Consider the following 8,241-nt stretch of genomic DNA (forward strand, 5'->3'; position numbering starts at 1 on the left):
CTGCCTAGGCTGACTCAACCACCCGTGCCAAAACGCCCTTTACACGTGGCAAAATTGCCATCCGATTGTTGGTCGGCAAACAATCCTTTGTTCAAGTCACCCCAACATGTAAGTCGGCCCGTGGGTTATGCCAAATGCTCCCACGCTATAAACCAACCATCGCTCCACCTCTAATGCACATATTATACTTATGTCCCTTCACACATTTCAGTTGTAGAGTTTGCACTTCGTACCGACGGGGAGAAACCAAACCGCAGGTCCTTACACCACGTTTCCCAGACTTGGGTAGCAATTTTTGTTGTGACACAAAATGGAAACCCTGTGTGTGTCTGCTGACTTGGGTAGCAGCTTTCATCGTGCCGCGAAATGGACACCCCGAGTTCCCTGGACTTTGGCGGCTCTTTGTGGCCCCACGCCATAGAAATCTGAAGTTCCACAGACTCTCGGGCGATTTAGGTTGTGTTGCAACATGGAAACAGTGAGTTCCCCAAACTTGGGTAGCGGTTTCGAAACACCCCAAGTTACCGAGACTTGCGAGCTGGTTTGCATCATCATGGAAACCCCAAGTTCCCCGCATTTTCCTCGTGCCGTAAAATGTGGAAACATGTGGCTCCATCAAGGGCGGGACATGGAAACCCCAAGCTTCCCAGGCTTGGGCACTAGGGCGTGACATGGAAAACCCCGAGTCTCTGTAGGCTTGTGTGCCGCCGGCTTCGGTCGTGGCACGACATGGAAACCCCAAGTTTCCCCTGGCCTGGGTGCTGGGGCATGACATGGAAACCCCCAGTTTCCACAGACTTGGGCACCACTGGTTTTGGTCATGGGGCGACTTGGAAACCCCAAGTTTCCCCAGACTTGGGCGAGGGGGTGCGACTCGGAAACCCCAAGTTTCCCCAGGGTTGGGCACCACCAGTTTCGGTCGGGGCGCGATGAAAAACCTGTTCCCTTGGCTGTGGTTTTGATAGATAGTAGATAGGGACAGTGGGAATCTCATTAATCCATTCATGCACATCACTAATTAGATGACGAGGTATTTGGCTACCTTAAGAGAGTCATAGTTACTCTCGTTGTTTACCCGCGCTTGGTTGAATTTATTCACTTTAACATTGAGAGCACTGGGCAAAAATCACATTGCATCAGCATCTGCAGGGACCATCGCAATGATTTGTTTTAATTAACTAGTCGGATTCCCCTTGTCCGTACCAGTTCTGAGTCGACTGTTTGACGCCTAGGGAAAAACCCCGGGAAAGGGGCATTCTACGCCAGTAGCCCAATCAGCACGCAGCTGCCCGCCCTCGCCACGAGAGCAGCTCGGGCAGACTATTGACAACCCATGAGTTGAGGGCGCAAACCCCTAGGCCCAACCCTCAGAGCCAATACTTTTCCTGAAGTTACGGATCCATTTTTCCGACTTCCATTACCTACATTGTTCTATTGACCAGAGGTTGTTCACCTTGGAGACCTGATACGGTTATGAGTACGACCGGCCATGAACGGTACTCGATCCTACAGATTTTCAAGGGCCGCCGAGGGTGCACCAGACACTGCAAGACGTGTGGTGCTCTTCCAACTGCAGGACCCTAGCTCTGGGTGAACCGATTCCAGGGTGGGCAAGCTGTTAAAAGGAAAAGATAACTCTTCCCAGGGCCCCCGACGATGTCTTCAGATTTCCTAACATTGCCGCCCACCGCAATGTCCCGGTTTGGTAATATTAACCTGGTTCCCTTTCGATGCTCGGGTAGAGTGTACTATTGATACAAGGCTTCCCCATCTCTTAGGATCGACTAACCCATGTGCAAGTGCTGTTCACATGGAACCTTTCCCTACTTCATTCTTCAAAGTTCTCATTTAAATATTTGCTACTACCACCAAGATCTGCACCGGGGGCCGATCCACCCAAGCTCACGCCCAAGGTTTCTCAATGACCCCCGCATCCTCCTACTCATCGGAGCCAGGCAATTGCTCCGACAGTCGAGTATAGGTTGCACGCTTCAGCGCCATCCATTTTCGGGGCAAGTTGATTCGGCAGGTGAGTTGTTACACACTCCTTAGCGGATTTCAACTTCCATGACCTTCGTCCTGCTGTCTTAATCAACCAACACCCTTTGTGGGATCTAGGTTAGCGCAAAATTTGGCACCATAACTTGACTTTTAGTTCATCCCGCATCGCCAGCTCTGCTTACCAAAAATGGCCCACTTGGAGCTCTCGATTCCATGGCGTGGCTCAATTGATCAGTCGCACCCTCTTACCTATTTAAAGTTTGAGAATAGGTCAAGGGCGTTATGCCCCCAATGCCTCTATTCATTTGCTTTACATGATAAAACTCGCACGTGAGCTCTAGCTATCCTAAGGGAAACTTTAGAGGAAACCAGCTACTAGATGGTTCGATTAGTCTTTCGCCCCTATACCCAAGTCAGACGAACGATTTGCACGTCAGTATTGCTACGAGCCTGCACCAGAGTTTCCTCTGGCTTCGCGCTGCTTAGGCATAGTTTACCATATTTTAGGTCCCAACAGGTGTGCTCGCACTCAAACCCTTCACATAAGCTCAAGGTTGGTCAACGATGCACCCCCCCAGAGAGGGGATCTTGCCCGTCAGCTTCCTTGCACCTCGCAGGTTTTCAAACCCGCCGACTCGCACACATGTTAGACTCCTTGGTCTGTGTTTCAAGACGGGTCGAATCGAAAGCCCGCCAACCAACACCACGAGCACGCAGGTGAACACAGCCTACCATAAGGGCGCACGCTTCATTCCTCGACCACCGCAGTGGAAAATCGACAGGCAGTAATCCACCTGTGCTTGTGACGATGCAGCAGCCCGTGTTGGTTTGCACCTCAAGTCGAGCGGTGGACCAGCCTGAGCTGTTCCACATCCGACCGAGACGCATTGACAACCTCCATCCACTTCCCTCCTGGTAATTTCAAGCACTCTTTAACTCTCTTTTCAAAGTCATTTTCATATTTCCCTCACGGTACTTGTTCGCTATCAGTCTCTTGCCCGTATTTAGCCTTGGACGAAATTTACCACCCAATTAGGGTTGCATTCCCAAACAACCTGACTCGCCAACAACGCCTCGTGATGCGGCAAGGTCCCGGGCCGACGGGGTTGTCACCCTCTCAGGCGCCCCCTTCCAAGGGACTTGGCCGAGGTCCGCCGCTAAGGATGCTTCTACAGACTATAATTCAGGCGACGCCGCCGCCCGATTTTCATGCTGGGCTCTTCTCGGTTCACTCGCCGCTACTAGGGGAATCCTTGTAAGTTTCTTTTCCTCCGCTTAATTATATGCTTAAACTCAGCGGGTGTTCTCGCCTAACCTGAGGTCGCAAAGTTGGAGCTAAATCCACCCTACCCCATGTGAGGACAAGAGAGAGCAAAGCAAGTTTGAGCGATGCCACACAAAGCCCGCATCGGCTAACGCCAACTACCCATCCAAGGGGACAAGATCACCGCTCGTCGACGCACGCCACGAAACATCGCTTGAGGTATTTCAGCTGACCACACCGCATGTGGCACGTATGACCAGCTCCACTGCTCCCTAGCATATTGCAGGGAGCGCGTTTGAATGGGATGCGACGCCCAGACAAATGTGCCCTCGACCGAGGCCTCGGGCGCAAATTGCATTAAAAAACTTGATGATTCAAGGGATTATGGAATTCACACTAAGTATCACATTTCGCTACGTTCTTCATGGTAACAAAAGTTGAGATATCCGTTGCCGAGAGTCGTTTCCACGTATTATCGAAAAATCGGCAATAAAACTGAATAGGGGCAACCCCCACAACAAATGTAAGGCCAAGGGGCAAAAGGAGGAAAAACGCATGAGAGGAAGAGAAACAAAGGTGTCTAACCCCCTCACAGGGGGAGGCTCGAAAAAAGGACAATATCCCCCAGCCCCACGCCCTCACAAAAAGGGGGGAAATGCGTGGAACAGCCCACAAAAATTCCCCCTTTTCTCTGTAGAGCTAGGGACCGAAAGGAAGAAAAGGGTAGAAAACAAAGCACAAAAAAAGCACAAGCCTCCCAAGCCCCATGCCTTCGGCAAAAGGGGGGAATTGAAGGGGACGACGATTGAGAAGGACTACGGTTGCCACCCCGGGAGCTCGCACTGCGTTTCGTCCTTCCGGAACACCAATCCATAACAATCCCACCTTTTCTCCGTAACACTAGGGGCCATGAGAAAGAAGGGAAGAAAATAGCAAGAGAGAAAGGGATATATCAACCGTGGCTACTGGCTCACAAGGGGAGGCTTCAAACAAAGAACAAGCTTCCCCAACCCCCTTGCCTTCGCAAAAAGGGGGCAACTGCAGGGGACGGCGATCGAGAAGGACTAGGGTGGCCACCCTGGGAACTCGCACTGCTTTTCGTCCTTCCCGAACACCAATCCACAACAATCCCACCTTTTCTCTGTAAAGATAGGGGCCGAAAGGAAGAATGGAAGAAAACAACATGAAAGAAAGAGAGATATCAAACGTGTCCACCGGCTCACAGAGGGAGGCTCAAACAGAGAACAAGCTTCCCCACCCCTGTGCCTTTGCAAAAAGGGCGGGAACTGCAGGGGGCGACAATTGAGAAGGACTAGGGTGGCTACCCTCAGAACTCGCACTGCTTTTTGTCCTTCCTGAACACCAATCCACAACAATCCCACCTTTTCTTCGTAAAGCTAAGGGGCCAAAATCAAGAAGGGAAGAAAACAATAGGAAAGCAAGAGATATCAAACATGGCTACCGGCTCACAAGGGGAGGCTCAAACAGAGAACAAGCTTCCCAAACCCCACGCCTTCGGAAAAAGGGGGGAACTGCAGGGGACGACGATCGAGAAGGACTAGGGTGGCCACACTGGGAACTCGCACTGTTTTTGGTCCTTCCCCAACACCAATCCACAACAATCCCACCTCTCTTCCGTAAGGCTAGGGGCAAAAGGAAGAAGGGAAGAAAACAACACCAAAGAAACAAAGATCCCAAGAAAAGAGAGAAGCTCAACAACACGCCGAGTAGATGTCCGCTAACCAAAAAGAAATCAAACAAGGCACCCAATCAAAAAAGTGCCCCACCTCTTCACACCCTCCCACATGCATTCAGCACAACGCCCTTTCTAGCTTTACAACATAGCAAACAACCAAGAAAATAAATCACAACCCAAAATTGACCAATAGAAAAGACGAGGGCCACGATGAGACCAGTGTTTATAGCACGTTACTAAGAGGCAAACAACCCCCCAACCCAGTGGCACAAGGCTTCAAACGAAAAATAGACTGCTACCCATAACACAAACCCACCCCGCTATTGTACCTCTCTGTGTACAAAACACCCAACAACCTTTCCAGCGAGAGAGTCAATGGGGGTCAAAGAATCAAACTCCAAAGAGGAGTTGTCACGGGCCGACACTCAATGCTGGAGAAAGCCGTGGGCCACAAATACATCGATGGTGCAAGGCCACTAGAGAGAGGGACGTGGCTCACGAGAGGATGAGGAATTCCCTCGACGGCAAAGGCACGAGATAAGATTGCCACCCTCATGCACGTCGGTAGGGAAAATTGCGATCTCGATGGAGCTCAGACCGAGGGATGGGTTTTTCATTACCTGGACACCCAACTGTTCCGCGAGGGCATGTCGAGGAACAGTTGGGAGGGACTAGGGTGGCCAGCCCAATGGGTTGAACTGCTCTTCATCCATCCCATACTGACCGCACCCCGACAATTTCCCCTCACAGAAGGTTTGAGTTACTAGGCGCGCGCGCAACCACTCCCTCGACCCAACCACCAACGAAAAAGCTCACCCAAGAAACACATCAACCACCACCACCTTTTCGAGAGAACCAACTATGGAAGCCCACACCCTTGGCCCATGCCTTCCAACGAAGAAAAGACCGAGCACCGTTGCTACGGATGAGTATGAATTTATCCAGCGTATTTACCAAGCACCTCAACTCTGTAGCAACCATGCCCGGCCGAACAAATCATTGGAATGGCTCCCAAGGAACAAGCTTTCTAACCCCCTGCAGAAACACATTGGGGGGAAGAAAAACAAAGGATGGGTGGGACAAGCACAATCATGGCTTGCAAGAAAAAATGAAAAACAAGCGTTACCTCGAGACAAGCAACCAACAATGTTCTCGCCAAACACCAAACCCGCTCCCCTAGAGACGCACCACAAAGTCCCACATTGCAATCGACACCAAACCAATCCGAACCAAAAAAGAAAACCCCTGCTATCAATGATCCTACTGCAGGTTCACCTACGGTAACCTTGTTACGACTTCTCCTTCCTCTAAATGAGGGTTCAATGAACTTCTCATGACGTTGATGGCGGTGAACCGCCATCATTGATGCAATCCGAACACTTCACCAGATCATTCAATCGGTAGGAGTGATGGGCGGTGTGTACAAAGGGTAGGGACGTAGTCAACACGAGTTGATGACACGCGCTTACTAGGAATTTCTCGTTGAAGACCAATAATTGCAATGGTCTATACCCATCACGATGCAATTTGAGAAGATTTCCCGATCATCTCGAACCAGGAATAAAAACTCATTGGCTGCATCAGTGTAGCGGGCGTGCAGCCCAAAACATGTAAGGGCATCACAAACCTGTTATTGCCTCAAAATTCCATGGCCTAAACAGCCATAATCCATCTAAGAAGCTGGCTGTGAAGGGGAACCTCTGTGTAGCTAGTTAGCAGGCTGAGGTCTAGTTCATTATTGGAATTAACTTGATAAATCGCTCCACCAACTAAGAACGACCATGCACCACCACCCATAGAATCAAGAAATAGCTCTCAATCTGTCAATCCTTACTATGTCTGGACCTGGTAAGTTTCCCCGTGTTGAGTCAAATTAAGTTGCAGGCTCCACTCCTGGTGGTGCCCTTCCGTCAATTCCTTTAAGTTTCAGCCTTGCGACCATACTCCCCCCAGAACCCAAACACTCTGATTTCTCAGAAGGTGCTGGCGGAGTCCTTAGAGCAACATCCTCCGATCCCTGGTCGGCATCGTTTATGGTTGAGACTAGGACAATATCTGATTGTCTTTGAGCCCCCAACTTTCATTCTTGATTAATGAAAACATCCTTGGCAAATTCTTTTGCAGTGGTCCGTCTTTCATAAATCCAAGAATTTCACCTCTGACAATGAAATACGAATGCGCCCGACAATCCCTATTAATCATTACTCCAGTCCCGAAGGCCAACACAATAGGACCAGACTCCTATCATGTTATTCCATGTTAATGTATTCAGATCATAAGCTTGCTTTGAGCACTCTAATTTTTTCAAAGTAATAGCACCGAAACCGCGACGCAGCCAATTAAGGCCAGGAGCACGCCACCGAAAAAAGGGATGAAAGGGCAGGTGCACACTGAGTAGGTGGACTAACCTTTACGACCCAAGATCCAACTATGAGCTTTTTAACTACAACAACTTAAATATATGCTATTGGAGCTGGAATTATTACGACTGCTGGCACTAGACTTGCCCTCCAATGGATCCTCGTTAAGGGATTTATATTGTACTCATTCCAATTACCAGACTCGATGAGCCCAGTATTGTTAATTATTATCACTACCTCCCCATGTCAAGATTGGGTAATTTGCGTGCCTGTTGCCTTCCTTGGATGTGGTAGCCGTTTCTCAGGCTCACTCTCTAGAATCAAACCCTAATTCTCTGTCACCCATCACCACCATGGTAGGCCTCTCTCCTACCATCGAAAGTTGATAGGGCAGAAATTTGAATGAAGCATCGCCAGCACAAGGGCTATGCAATCCATCGAGTTATCATGATTCACCAGAGAAGTGGGCAAGCCCGCGCCGGCCTTTCATCTAAAAAATGCATCCCTTCCAAAGAGTCGGGACTTGGTGCACGTATTAGCTCTAAAATTACTACGGTTATCCGAGTAGTATGGTACCATCAAAAAAACTATAACTGATTTAATGAGCCATCCATAGTTTCACAGTCTGAATTAGTTCATACTTAGACATGCATGGCTTAATATTTGAGACAAGCATATGACTACTGGGAGGATCAACCAAGTAGCACCCTCCCACTTCAAAGGGCATTCTAGGCACTCTGATCTAGGTGGATATTGGTGGCCACATGCCAAGTCCACATGGACCCCCACCATTGTTTCTCTCAGCATTTTCAGTTTCCTTAATTGTAGCACAACTTAATATTTTTAGCAGTTTTTCGGGTCCTGAACTTCTGGAGCCGTTTTGAGGCCCTAAACGATGTTTTTGGGAAATCTGGTGGCAA

General features: G+C 49.4%; 2 non-coding genes and 1 pseudogene across 2 annotated transcripts; all 3 read right to left on the reverse strand.

The window, feature by feature from the left end:
* Positions 1–908: 908 nt before the first annotated feature.
* Positions 909–3,325, reverse strand: LOC149195369 (25S ribosomal RNA; annotated as a pseudogene).
* A 247-nt stretch (positions 3,326–3,572) lies between these two features.
* On the reverse strand, positions 3,573–3,726 carry LOC149195370 (5.8S ribosomal RNA). The gene has a single exon (XR_016255329.1). It is a non-coding gene; the product is annotated as a 5.8S ribosomal RNA (ribosomal RNA).
* A 2,487-nt stretch (positions 3,727–6,213) lies between these two features.
* On the reverse strand, positions 6,214–8,024 carry LOC149195371 (18S ribosomal RNA). The gene has a single exon (XR_016255463.1). It is a non-coding gene; the product is annotated as an 18S ribosomal RNA (ribosomal RNA).
* Between the last annotated feature and the right edge of the window lie 217 nt (positions 8,025–8,241).

This window comes from Pinus tabuliformis, chromosome 2_2 (genome assembly GCF_031772625.1).
Source record: "Pinus tabuliformis cultivar Carrire ecotype Pingquan chromosome 2_2, CPIR1, whole genome shotgun sequence".
NCBI classification, from domain to species: domain Eukaryota; kingdom Viridiplantae; phylum Streptophyta; class Pinopsida; order Pinales; family Pinaceae; genus Pinus; species Pinus tabuliformis.